Source organism: Schistocerca americana, chromosome 9, assembly GCF_021461395.2.
Source record: "Schistocerca americana isolate TAMUIC-IGC-003095 chromosome 9, iqSchAmer2.1, whole genome shotgun sequence".
Classification (NCBI taxonomy): domain Eukaryota; kingdom Metazoa; phylum Arthropoda; class Insecta; order Orthoptera; family Acrididae; genus Schistocerca; species Schistocerca americana.
The window spans coordinates 52,765,051-52,779,389 of record NC_060127.1 but is presented as its reverse complement, the minus strand read 5'-3'; positions in this window follow the sequence as shown (position 1 = coordinate 52,779,389).

The window sequence follows — 14,339 nt, the reverse complement described above, 5'->3', positions numbered from 1 at the left end:
TCTTGCTGGCCAGGGTAGTTGACTTACACCTTCTAGAGCACGTTGGGTGGCACGGGATACATGCGGACGTGCATTGTCCTGTTGGAACAGCAAGTTCCCTTGCCGGTCTAGGAATGGTAGAACGATGGGTTCGATGACGGTTTGGATGTACCGTGCACTATTCAGTGTCCCCTCGACGATCACCAGTGGTGTACGGCCAGTGTAGGAGATCGCTCCCCACACCATGATGCCGGGTGTTGGCCCTGTGCGCCTCGGTCGTATGCAGTCCTGATTGTGGCGCTCACCTGCACGACGCCAAACACGCATGCGACCATCATTGGCACCAAGGCAGAAGCGACTCTCATCGCTGAAGACGACACGTCTCCATTCGTCCCTCCATTCACGCCTGTCGCGACACCACTGGAGGCGGGCTGCACGGTGTTGGGGCGTGAGCAGAAGACGGCCTAACGGTGTGCGGGACCGTAGCCCAGCTTCATGGAGACGGTTGAGAATGGTCCTCGCCGATACCCCAGGAGCAACAGTGTCCCTAATTTGCTGGGAAGTGGCGGTGCGGTCCCCTACGGCACTGCGTAGGATCCTACGGTCTTGGCGTGCATCCGTGCGTCGCTGCGGTCCAGTCCCAGGTCGACGGGCACGTGCACCTTCCGCCGACCACTAGCGACAACATCGATGTACTGTGGAGACCTCACGCCCCACGTGTTGAGCAATTCGGCGGTACGTCCACCCGGCCTCCCGCATGCCCACTATACGCCCTCGCTCAAAGTCCGTCAACTGCACATACGGTTCACGTCCACGCTGTCGCGGCATGCTACCAGTGTTAAAGGCTGCGATGGAGCTCCGTATGCCACGGCAAACTGGCTGACACTGACGGCGGCGGTGCACAAATGCTGCGCAGCTAGCGCCATTCGACGGCCAACACCGCGGTTCCTGGTGTGTCCGCTGTGCCGTGCGTGTGATCATTATTTGTACAGCCCTCTCGCAGTGTCCGGAGCAAGTATGGTGGGTCTGACACACCGGTGTCAATGTGTTCTTTTTTCCATTTCCAGGAGTGTATATACTTCAGATCTACATATTTATTTGTCAATTTAGTCACCCTGGCGACGAACACATTACTGCCACCTAGGCACTAGTTTTTGATACTGTCACTGTAGAATGTTTGGCATTGTTGACGAAGCCACATTGCCGGCCGCGGTGGTCTAGCGGTTCTAGGCGCTCAGTCCGGAACCGCGCGACTGCTACGGTCGCAGGTTCGAATCCTGCCTCGGGCATGGATGTGTGTGTTGTCCTTAGGTTAGTTAGGTTTAAGTAGTTCTAAGTTCTAGGGGACTGATGACCACAGATGTTAAGTCCCATAGTGCTCAGAGCCATTTGAACCATTTGAACGAAGCCACAGTCTCACCTCTGTTTTCATCGCTTAATCACTATCAAAGTGAAGTCCTCGAAGATGTCCTTTATGTATTGGAAATAGTTGAAAGCCGGCCGGACTGGCCGTGCGATTCTAAGCGCTACAGTCTGGAGCCGAGCGACTGCTACGGTCGCAGGTTCGAATCCTGCCTCGGGCATGGATGTGTGTGATGTCCTTAGGTTAGTTAGGTTTAATTAGTTCTAAGTTCTAGACGACTGATGACCTCAGGAGTTAAGTCGCATAGTGCTCAGAGCCATTTGAACCATTTTGAAACAGATGAAAATCAAATGGGGGTAAGTAGTGACTAATGGAGGACGATGGATGAGGTGAACTCAAGGTGTCCGATTATTGAAGACGTTGTAAGGTGGTCATGTCATTTTGCTTTTTGTATGTTATCGGCATGCACGTCAGAGAGATAGCATTATGTTACTGATTAAAAAAAACTTTGATCTTGTGGCACAGTCTTTTCGTCTCTCCACAGTCTGATACATTCTTAGTTGAAGTGTGGCGGGTGATGGGCGTATTCGGTAGTGCTATGTTGACTTGTGGTTGTATCTGTTAGATGAAGAAACATTTATTGTAAAGGACAGCGAGGATGAATAAGATTTGTACATTGGAAAGGAAGATAACATAAATTTTGATTTTTTTTTAAAGAGAATTAGTTTGAGGTAAGACTTTGATACTACTCACCTAACTGGTTGAAATGATTATTGGGAGCTAGTTAAATTTGTTCACTTGCTCAGAGCTGACAGAAATACCACCCCAAATTAAGATATCAACTGGTTAAGCTGTTTGATTTTTATAGAAATCCTCTGTTAACGTTATACCCTTTTCAAATCGTTGTTCCGACTAATGTCACGTGTGAATATCGTGGGAAGTTTTACTCTGCCCTTCTGAATAAATACTTCAATCTAAAATCGTTGTTTTGGAATATCATATCAAAAGAATAGTTTACTCTCCCCCTTGCACTGTCTAAAGACATATCATTACGGATTACCACATTGCATCGTATGGCATGCAACAATATTAGTATTTATTTATAAATAGAAGTCTAGCTTAGCCACTGCCTGCTTGCTGTTTGCTGTTGGTTTTCGACAAATCTCCAACAATGTCGTCAAGACACGAGGTAAGTGGAAATTTTGATTAGGGCCAGACAGATGCTTTACTTCAGTTGCGCATTTGATATAAAGAGAAGTTGTGTTGAGACGTCTAAGGCCCTGCAGTCATGGACTGTGCGGCTGGTCCCGGCGGAGGTTCGAGTCCTCCCTCGGGCGTGGGTGTGTGTGTTTGTCCTTAGGATAATTTAGGTTAAGTAGTGTATAAGCTTAGGGACTGATGACCTTAGCAGTTGAGTCCCATAAGATTTCATACACATTTGAACATTTTTGTGTTGAGACCAGTTACAGTTCAATTCAAATTAGGTTCTGTTTAAGGTTAGCGTACGAGTTTACGTTGTATAACAGTTTGTGAGGACAAATTTTTGGCAATACGTAGACTTTTCAGAGAGTGGGAGGTACAGTTGCGCTAAATTTCATACACAAACAGATGTAGTGGAAAGGTTACAATGTCACACCACTTACGGGTGGTCTGGAATTGTCATGTTGAAGGAAAGGGTACTCCAAGAGTCAACGAACTCTCCGAATTTGGAACTTGGTTACAGCACGCTGTTTCTGAAGCACAGACGTAGTTACGTTACACACACTACCATGTTACACCCCACAATTCGGAGCCCTTTAGTGGCAGAGGGCTGCAAACGAACATGAACACGAAGAACAAAGATGTGGAATGTTGAAAACGTTTGTGTTATTTAAAAAGCTTTAAAAGCTTTTACACAACAAATTCAGGGACATTACTTTTCAGTATGCTCTCATGAATTATGGCACGGCAGTACCAAGTAAACTACCAGTCACGATGTATAAACCTATTGTTGGAGCCTTTTAACCGAAAGACCCTTTACGGCACGTTCAGTCTACATTACCATATATTTTAGGCGGTATCAGTCTACCTGAATGATCCTTGAATGGTTCGGCACTGTTTCGCAACTTTTGTGCGACATCACGGTGATGTCCACCATATTTTCTAAACTATGTGGATCGTAGAACTGCAGCAGCCACATCCGTTCCTTTACTGTATTTAATACACAGGACACGTTACTTTAGTCTTGAACAACACAAACCTAATAATACGACTGTTTAAAAAAAAAATGGTTCAAATGGCTCTGAGCACTATGGGACTTAACATCTGAGGTCCTCAGTCCCCTAGAACTCAGAACTACTTAAACCTAACTAACCTAAGGACATCATACACATCCATGCCCGAGGCAGGATTCCAACCTGCGATTGTAGCGGTCGCGCGGTTCCAGACTGAAGCGCCTAGAACTGCTCGGCCATTCTGGCCGGCTACGGTTATTTCACACGCAACTGAACACCACTTTATTGCCACGGCGCTCAGCAGTTTCGTTCTGTGAAATAACATTCAGCCCTCTTTGTAAACGAACTATTGATCTAAGGCCCACGCCATTTGCCGGATATAAAGTTGTGCCTGCGTAGCAATGATAAGTGGTGTCAGTCTATTTTCCAAGTTTTGTGACTTACCTCACTTGGGAGTGAACCCGTTCATACACGTTAACTTAGTTGTAACAGCAATGGTGAATAATTGTCGTTGCAACGGATGAAAACTGAAAAAGCCCCAGTGTCATAGCTGCGACAAGATTTAAGAAACACGGATGAGATCATTTACGAACTGCAACAGTTTATTGAACGACATTGGACACGGTACACTTGTGTGCAGATTGCTGTAAAAAAAAGAGGGAGTGGGGTATATCTCTTCAGCCACTCGAAAGGCACCTATCAGATGACTGCACTTCCACCTGAATCCCCCACTTATACAGCTGAGCTACTGGCCACAACGGATACCAATTAGTTACGGAATACACACATTTAGGCTCGTATTGATACTCACAGATTACCAAAGTATTTCGCGGAAATTACATAATCCAAAATTGGAAGGAAGGAAGTAAGATTGGTGTTTAACCTCCCGTCAGCAGTTAGATCATTAGCGACGGAACACAAGGTCGTATTAAGGGCTCTGAGCACTATGGGACTTAACATCTGAGGTCATCAGTCCCCTAGAACTTAGAACTACTTAAACCTAACTAACCTAAGGACATCACACACATCCATGCCCGAGGCAGGATTCGAACCTGCGACCGTAGCGGTCGCTCTGTTCCAGACTGTAGCGCCTAGAACCGCACGGCCACTCGGGCCGGCGGATTAAGGGAGTATTGGGAAGGAAATCGACGGTGCCCTTTCAAGGGAACCATCCCAGCATTTGACTTAAACGAGTCACGGAAATCAAGAGAAACATTAATCTGGTTGCCGGGACAGACGATTTGAGCTACCGTCCTCCCAAAGTGACTCCAGTATCTCCATTTAAAACTTCCGGGCTGATAGGCCGTGGTCGAAGTATAAAACTCTCCCCTGACGTTTCGTCTCCGACTGCGGGAGACATCCTCGGATATACAGCGGCGAACTGCCGTTGAACCCAGAACCCAGTTCGCAACTGTATCTCCGAGGATGTCTCCCGCAGTCGGAGACGAAACGTCAGGGAAGAGTTTTATACTTCGACCACGGCCTATCAGCCCGGAAGTTTTAAGTGAAGACAATACCGGCCGTGAAAGCTTACATTGTATGATGGGTCCAGTACGTTGACCAATGCGCTAGAAAGTAACCGAACGAACCTCCCCTCGCCGACTTGATTCATACTGACAGAATGTGTAAGGCCCGACTAGGACTTCAGCATATGTAAACAGAGAGATGAAACTCTCAACTGTTTTACGTAAAGTCGAGTCTGATTGTTTTAGGCCTGTTTATATATTTTTTATGGTTGCTAGCATTCATTGAGTCCGCAGCTGAGCGGTTAAGTCGTTAGTTACGTAAACGCGAAGTCCGTGAATCGTATCTTTTTAGCGGTAATGTTTTTTTTCCATTCCCATGTCATTCTGCCAACGTGGTTGGAGTTCACAGGCGCTCAACGACGAAGTTATCAGCGGAAGAATTCGTGGCGGGCTACACTACATCAAACCAGTAATAATACTAATGATAAAGAGGTCCGCCAACGTGCAGTGTTAAATTAACCCCTCCGAAATGTACTTTGCTTGTTTAACAGAATAGAGAGATAGGTTCTAGAGAAGACTGCATAAAATTTCAATCAATCGTACCCCATTAGTCGTCAGCGGTGCACCACACATATCATATCATATCACCGAAAGTCGGTACAAACTTGTGTGAAGAACGAGAACGGTTTATGGCTGTAAACAAAGTTAGTTTTGCTATTGACGCACTGAAAAACCATGCACGTTTAGAAATTCAGCGTTCATCGCACATGCTGTGTGTCGCAAGAATTATAGTTTTCCATGTTTTTGCTCTCAGTATGCTCCTGATTCGTCCTGTGCTTCAGAAGTTACATCTTATACTTGTCACAAATGTAGGTACAAAATGTAAATGAAATTATTCTATCGATTTGATTGAACGTTGTAGTGCACCCTTTTTAAATTTTTAGCGTCCTTACGGAAAAGATTTTTCTCCTTTTTAGAATTCTGTACCTCATTCCGTAAAAACGGAACCCTTATATTTTTCACTTTGTCTGTCTGTCTGTCCGACTGTTCAAAACCATTTTTTTCAGGAATGGGTGGACATGTCAAGTAGAACTTTATGTAACATTCCTTGACGATGTACAAAAGTGTAGCTTTCAAATCAGCGTAATCAAAAGATACAGCGATCTATTTCACATATTTTGACACGCTGCGCGGGATTAGCCGAGCGGTCTTGGGCGCTGCAGTCATGGACTATGCGGCTGGTCCCGACGGAGGTTCGAGTCCTCCCTCGGGCATGGGTGTGTGTGTTTGTCCTTAGAATAATTTAGATTAAGTAGTGTGTAAGCTTAGGGACTGATGACCTTAGCAGTTAAGTCCCGTAAGATTTCACACACACACACACACACACACACACACACACACACACACACATATTTTGACACTCGCAAACTCACTCATCAAAATCTACAGCGTACTTCCCGTTCAGCTAAAATCATGAAATCTGCCAAGAACCAAGGTTTCACGCTACAACCGAAAGAAAAAAACCCGAAAACTGTTTGTTCTTCTGTTAAGACCACTTTTTCTCAGGAACGGTTAGACGTATCAAACAGAAATATATGTCACATACTAAGGTCTATGGTCTCCTGTCTGTCTATCTGTCTGTCTGTCGCTCCGTCTGTTACGAACCCTTTTTCCTCAGGGTGGACTTATCAAGTTAAAGTTCATGTCACATGCTGACGTCTAGAGGCCTTTGGTGGCGTCAAAATGCGAAGCTTCTAAATCAGTGCAGTCGAAAGATACGGCCATTATGCCACATATTTTGATATTCGTAAACTCGCTCATTAAAATCTATAGGGAATTTCCCCTAGACACAGAATCATGAAATTTGCCAAGAAGAAAGGTTTCACAGTACAAGAACTCGAAAAGAATCAGAAAATTGTCAACCTTTAACCATACCACACAAAAATATTTTTTTTTTTTTTTTTTTTTGCCGCATGTCATCCGACTTCAAACTTGTTAAAAAATTCTCGACAGTATTGGAATCCCTGGTACCGGTGTTTTGCCAGCGTCAGTGTCGATACCAGGCAAAAATTGTGGAGAGCCTCGATCCCCGGAGTGGATGAACTGTCTGTATACACCATTAAGTTATTACGAACCCTCAGTGCGGAGTCCTACTCACACCCCGCCAGTTTTTCAGGGTTAATATTATATAAATAATAAATGAATCATTAATAATTGGTAATTCACGAAGTCATAATGAATATTTTATTATAATTACGCTTATATGGAAACTCAAACTATCAGGAATAAGATCCTCCATATGAAACCAATGTAAGGAAAAAAACTTGTACGTAATTTAATCTTTCTAGTTTTTTGTACTATCCACGAAGCTAAGCTTACTTGTGACTTTAACCCGCAGTTTTATGTTAACTCGGAACTTTCATAACTATTGCAAGATGTATGTTCCATGTTACCTAAAGCCGAAATAAATAAATAAAGAAGTAAGTCCAACGAGGAACAGTTAGTAAAGTGTTCTCCGCATCTGAAAGCTCACTCGGCAGATATTCGTACTAATGGTCAACACAAAATAGTTCCCCTGTTTTTGTCCACGTACCTGGTAATAATCTTACAGGCAATGTGATAATAGCGTCTACAACTTTGGCGACACATAGTGGTGTATATACGAGAAAATATGAATGACAAGATTCTCTGATGTCATCGCTATCCTCTGCGAAAGGGGCGAACAAATGGATCAATTGAATGGAATGAACAGTCTGTTAAGCACAGAATACGGCTTGAGACGAAGTACCGACAAGGAGCAAAAATGACATTAGTAACAAAGTAAAAACCAAAATTGGAGATAAATGGTACACGAAGTGAAGGAATTCTGCTGTATCTGAAGCAAAGTAACTCACGATGAACGAAGGAGGAAGGTCATAAGAAGCAGATTAGCACACGCAAAAAGAGCGTTCATCGCCAAAAGCAATGCGGTAGTATCAAACAGAGATTTAATACTGAAAATTATGTGTAGTGGTCAGAAATGAGGAGAATACAGAATCGGCGAGGCAGAAATAGTTGTATGGAAAACACAGACCCGAACAAGGGACAGGATGATAGTCCTATTAAATCCCTTTTTGATACTGTAAGTAGGCTGTTTAGGTTTTTATGTTGGTAACGCCACGTAGCGCTCTGTATGAAAATCACTGCCTGTGCTGCGTGCAGTCTGTGGCCGGTTGGCATTGTTGCAATATTCGCTATTGTAGTGTTGGGAAGTTGGATGTGAACAGCGTGTAGCGTTGCGCAGTTGGAGGTGAGCCGCCAGCAGTGGTGGATGTGGGAAGAGAGATGGCAGAATTTTGAGAGCGGACGATCTGGACAGACACACGTCCAGATCGTCCGCTCTCAAAATTCTGCCATCTCTCTTCCCACATCCACCACTGCTGGCGGCTATATACACTCCTGGAAATTGAAATAAGAACACCGTCAATTCATTGTCCCAGGAAGGGGAAACTTTATTGACACATTCCTGGGGTCAGATACATCACATGATCACACTGACAGAACCACAGGCACATAGACACAGGCAACAGAGCATGCACAATGTCGGCACTAGTACAGTGTATATCCACCTTTCGCATCAATGCAGGCTGCTATTCTCCCATGGAGACGATCGTAGAGATGCTGGATGTACTCCTGTGGAACGGCTTGCCATGCCATTTCCACCTGGCGCCTCAGTTGGACCAGCGTTCGTGCTGGACGTGCAGACCGCGTGAGACGACGCTTCATCCAGTCCCAAACATGCTCAATGGGGGACAGATCCGGAGATCTTGCTGGCCAGGGTAGTTGACTTACAACATCTAGAGCACGTTGGGTGGCACGGGATACATGCGGACGTGCATTGTCCTGTTGGAACAGCAAGTTCCCTTGCCGGTCTAGGAATGGTAGAACGATGGGTTCGATGACGGTTTGGATGTACCGTGCACTATTCAGTGTCCCCTCGACGATCACCAGTGGTGTACGGCCAGTGTAGGAGATCGCTCCCCACACCATGATGCCAGGTGTTGGCCCTGTGTGCCTCGGTCGTATGCAGTCCTGATTGTGGCGCTCACCTGCACGGCGCCAAACACGCATACGACCATCATTGGCACCAAGGCAGAAGCGACTCTCATCGCTGAAGACGACACGTCTCCATTCGTCCCTCCATTCACGCCTGTCGCGACACCACTGGAGGCGGGCTGCACGATGTTGGGGCGTGAGCGGAAGACGGCCTAACGGTGTGCGGGACCGTAGCCCAGCTTCATGGAGACGGTTGCGAATGGTCCTCGCCGACACCCCAGGAGCAACAGCGTCCCTAATTTGCTGGGAAGTGGCGGTGCGGTCCCCTACGGCACTGCGTAGGATCCTACGGTCTTGGCGTGCATCCGTGCGTCGCTGCGGTCCGGTTCCAGGTCGACGGGCACGTGCACCTTCCGCCGACCACTGGCGACAACATCGATGTACTGTGGAGACCTCACGCCCCACGTGTTGAGCAATTTGGCGTTACGTCCACCCGGCCTCCCGCATGCCCACTATACGCCCTCGCTCAAAGTCCGTCAACTGCACATACGGTTCACGTCCACGCTGTCGCGGCATGCTACCAGTGTTAAAGACTGCGATGGAGCTCCGTATGCCACGGCAAACTGGCTGACACTGACGGCGGCGGTGCACAAATGCTGCGCAGCTAGCGCCATTCGACGGCCAACACCGCGGTTCCTGGTGTGTCCGCTGTGCCGTGCGTGTGATCATTGCTTGTACAGCCCTCTCGCAGTGTCCGGAGCAAGTATGGTGGGTCTGACACACCGGTGTCAATGTGTTCTTTTTTCCATTTCCAGGAGTATATATATATATATATATATATATATATATATATATATATATATATATATATATATATATAATGACTTTTGAACACTATTAAGGTAAATACATTGTTTGTTCTCTATCAAAAACTTTCATTTGCTAACTATACCTATCAGTATTTAGTGCCTTCAGTAGTTAGAATCTTTTATTTAGCTGGCAGTATTGGCGCTCTCTGTATTGCAGTAGTTCGAGTAACGAAGATTTTTGTGAGGTAAGTGATTCATGAAAGGTATAGGTTATTGTTAGTCAGCCCATTCTTTTGTAGGGATTATTGAAAGTCAGATTGCGTTGCGCTAAAAATATTGTGTGTCAGTTTAGTGATGATCAGAATAAGTAAAGAGAAAAATGTCTAAGTACGTTCAGTTTTGCTCAGATGTTTGAAAATCAAAAAACTTAAGGGGTTTACCAGCACAGTAATTCATAAATTTTTCTAAGGGGAGGTTTCAATGCTACCGCACCCGGGGTAGGTGCTTTAATCAAATGAAACTATATGGTTCTAGAGACCTTTTCAGGCCTCAGACATCATATATATACATTTAGACTCAAGTGACGAGTGGTTAACGCATCTACCTAGTGAGCAGGACCCCCGGGTTCGAATCCCGACCTTTCGTTTTGTTTTCCGTTTGTTCATTTTTAATTTCCACAATCTGAGAGTGTCTGATAGGACTCGTAGCATTCTGTTCCATTCCATTTCAGTCCCTCAAGTTGTCATGGCGTCATCAACAAATTTGAAACAATGTATTGTTTCCCTGTTGCCTTTTATTCCCTCTGTCTTCTTCTGAATAGTTTCTTCAATGAACAGATTAAATAAATACGGAAATAGGGGTTATCCTTTTCTAATCCTCGTACCGTATTGAAGTTTATTTTTGCGCACTGGTCCTGATACAGCTGATTAATCATTCTACCATCCATAGAGTCAGGTCGTATTTCTTTTCCAGTTCGCATTTTCAAAAGCTTTTTCTACAGGATGGCGCACGAAATGTGTTACCAATTGTTTCTTTCACAATTTACGACGCACATCAGATATCCCGCTGGGATCTCTACAGCAGTACCAACAGAGCTTGGAAAAACAAATGAGTTACGAAATGACGTGTAATTCACGATACTGCCGCTAGGAGACTATTAAGCAGCAATGGCTGACAATGTAAGACTGACGACACAGCAACAATCGGCAATTGTGTTACTTTGTCATAAAACGAAAAGCTTTATTGTGACTCAAAGGCGATTTCGACAACAGTTTGACACACGATGGGTCCCTTGCAAGAAGACCATCCACAGGTTGTACGATAAATCTGTACAGGAAGAAACAGTATTGGAAGCGAAGCGAGTTCGGCCTAAGCCTGCTTGTTCCCCGGAGAACATTGAAGCGGTACGAGTTGCTGTACAGAAAAGTCCCGGGAAATCGTGTAGAAAGGCAGCAGTGCAACTGGGAATATCCAGATGCTCCGTTCAATGCATTATTAAAAGTGCCCTCCAAATGTACCCATACAAGATGACCTGTGCACAGAAGCTGACTGAAGAACACAAGCAGCAGAGACTACTGTTTGTCCAGTGGGCGGAGGATAGGGAAGAAACTCTCAACAACGTTTGGTTTTCAGACGAGGCGCATTTTCATTTAGACGGTGTGGTTAACAAACAAAATGTACGCTTTTGGACCACTGAAAACCCACAAGTGCTTCATGAACGACAACTTTATGCTCCGAGAATTACAGCGTGGGCAGCAATTTCCAGTCACGGACTTATTGGACCCTTTTCCTTTGAAGAAACTGTGAACAGCGAGAGTTATTTGAGCATGGTTCGCAATAGCTTCATTCCACAGCTTCTTGCTACTGCCGTGCCCTTCAACGCGCAGTGGTTCATGCAAGATGGAGCAATGCCACATACTGCAAACACTGTGTTGGAGTTTTTACACGAGCATTTCGACATGCGGATCATTTCACTCACTTTTCCAGGTCGCTTCAATGACGGACAAAATTGGCCCCCCAATAGTCCAGACCTCAATCCATGACTTTTTTCTTTGGGGGTACCTAAAGGAAAAAAATTTTCCGAAACGTCCACGGATTTAATGGAGCTCAGAAGACTTATTCTTCAAGCTTGCAGCGAACTTATGGAAGGTATGTGCCGTAGGGAAATCACTAACTTCAGTGTTCGTTTGAAGGAAGTTAGGAAACGAAATGGTGGACATATTGAGCATGCGCTGAGTTAGAACAAATCTCCATGGACGGCTCTTCATTGTAGTATATGTTCCTTTCAGAATGTATTGACAATAAAGTTTTTTTAAAAAACAAAATGGTAACACATTTCGTGCGCCACCCTGTAAGTGCGTACAGCTAAAAATTTATCGATTTTTGAGTTTGTTTAATTCTTCAATTGCAACGAGAAGAGCCCCTTCTTTGGTATATTTTTTTTCCCTACGTCTGCGTAACTCAATGAGCGCCGTCCTATTTCTGTCGAGAATGTGCCAGTGGATTATTTTCTCTCTTCAGAAAGGGAAGTGGCTGCCCGTAGAGTGAGCATTATTTCAAGTGCTGCTATGTACATTGCCACGTGAGAGACGGGCGCTATCTGATGCTCGTCCGGGCCGGCAAGTTTGCAGATCGGTCAGAGATAAGGCGGACTGAGGGGCGATATGCAACGCAGCAACCTGACGATAACGGAACAGCACGTAGCGGCCACTTAACTTGTTTCTGCCGGCAGCGGCGGGCGAGAAAATTACAGCTCAGCTGAACCCGCTCCGTGACTCTGCGTTCCTGTCCAATTAAGCGCGGAGCCGGAAAAAAAGCGTATGCGCGGACGTAGTGTTTTAGCGATTAACGTGTGAGCGTAGCCGCCGAAAGGCAAAACGGGCAACTGAAACAATCGTCTACCCCAAATCTCCTCAGTCAAGTAAGGACAACTGTACTATAATTCTGTCATCGTTCGCCTTGGCATAATGATTTGTACATGAACTTCCTAGTAATTTGTCAGCTTCTTATCTGAAGAGGTGATCTTCCTTCACTCATTCTTTCCAGATGTGCATTCCAGTTTCTTCTATTTTCTTGTGTTTTATTGAGGATGTCAAATATATTCAGTTCTTCCCTAATTTCCAAATTTCTAAATCTCTCTTCTCTTATGCATCCCTTTGCTGCTCTTAGAAACCTCATCTCTGTTGCTTTTACCCGACTTTCTTGGCGTTTACTAATAACCCGTGATTTACTTCCGTAAACATACTTTGGAACTGTCATTGTCTAATGAAATTTCAGTCTTGTTTCTTTCCTGGTCTTATTTTTTTAGAGTTCTGTTTATTGTTCCACATACATCCCCAAACTTTGCTAATTTGTGTCTTCGGCATACGCATATGTTGCGTCACAACCTAAAGAGTTAAAATGTTTGATCTGCACTATTGTTCTATTGTTGATCACAACTTTTGTCCGTGCAGGATATTTTTCTTTGAAAGCCATTGATTTAATCTTCGTTACTGAAATTGCGAAATGTTTTTCTTCACAAACCTTATCTAGTAAATGTACCCTCCTTTGAAGATCATCTTCATTATCCGCCAGCAACACATTTTTTTTAATATATCACGTTTTTAAGTATAAAACAATTTTCCTAGCTCCATACAGATTCCTAACCCCATACAGATAGTTATTAAAATTTGTTGCCATCCTGAATTTTTAATAGCTATAAAAATCCTTGTAAAATTTGATGGGAGACACGCAGGGTGCTTGTAATAGATATCTCTTTCATTAATAGTTCACCTAAGTCACTAACAGATTTATTGCACTGCAAATGATAGGCAGTGTTGTATGAGTTTTCACATCGACAGCTACTCTTTACACTCCTTACTATTATCTATCGCCTATGCCCCACGTTTTCGTTTTGGATTTCACAAGTATTGTTATAGTAATAAAAATTCCCAAACACAAATTTTCAAGACTAACTGCATGTGGTTAGAAGCCTGTATGGGACTACAACAGATTATTTTATGCTTTGCAGTCCGTTTTAAAAACATGATATCTTAAAAAGTTTTTATTTAGGTAATTATTTGCTGCTTTTTAGTCTTATGCACGTGAAATTTTTCAATCGATTTCAAACAACAGCTGTGTGGCAATGTTCGATTTATTTCAGTTTCTCTTCACCTGTCCAACCAATGCATTGCTAACTCCCCCATGTACGACGCGAAAAGACCGTGAAGGTAATATTTACAGAGATTCCACACGCAGGCTTACCAGCAATTGTTCGACTGGAACTCGAAAAGGGGGGAAATAGCACTGGTACATAAAGTACCTTCCGCCACACACCAGACAAGAAAGAGAATTATATTGCATTTTCGTCCAGTTCTGAGATATGTTGAAAATTTGAAGTCTCTAACTCACTGGAAAGGTAGTGTGAAATCAGTTGCAAAGTATGTACCGAACAGGGAAATAGACAAGGAATCGACCTCATAAAAATGCTTTAAAA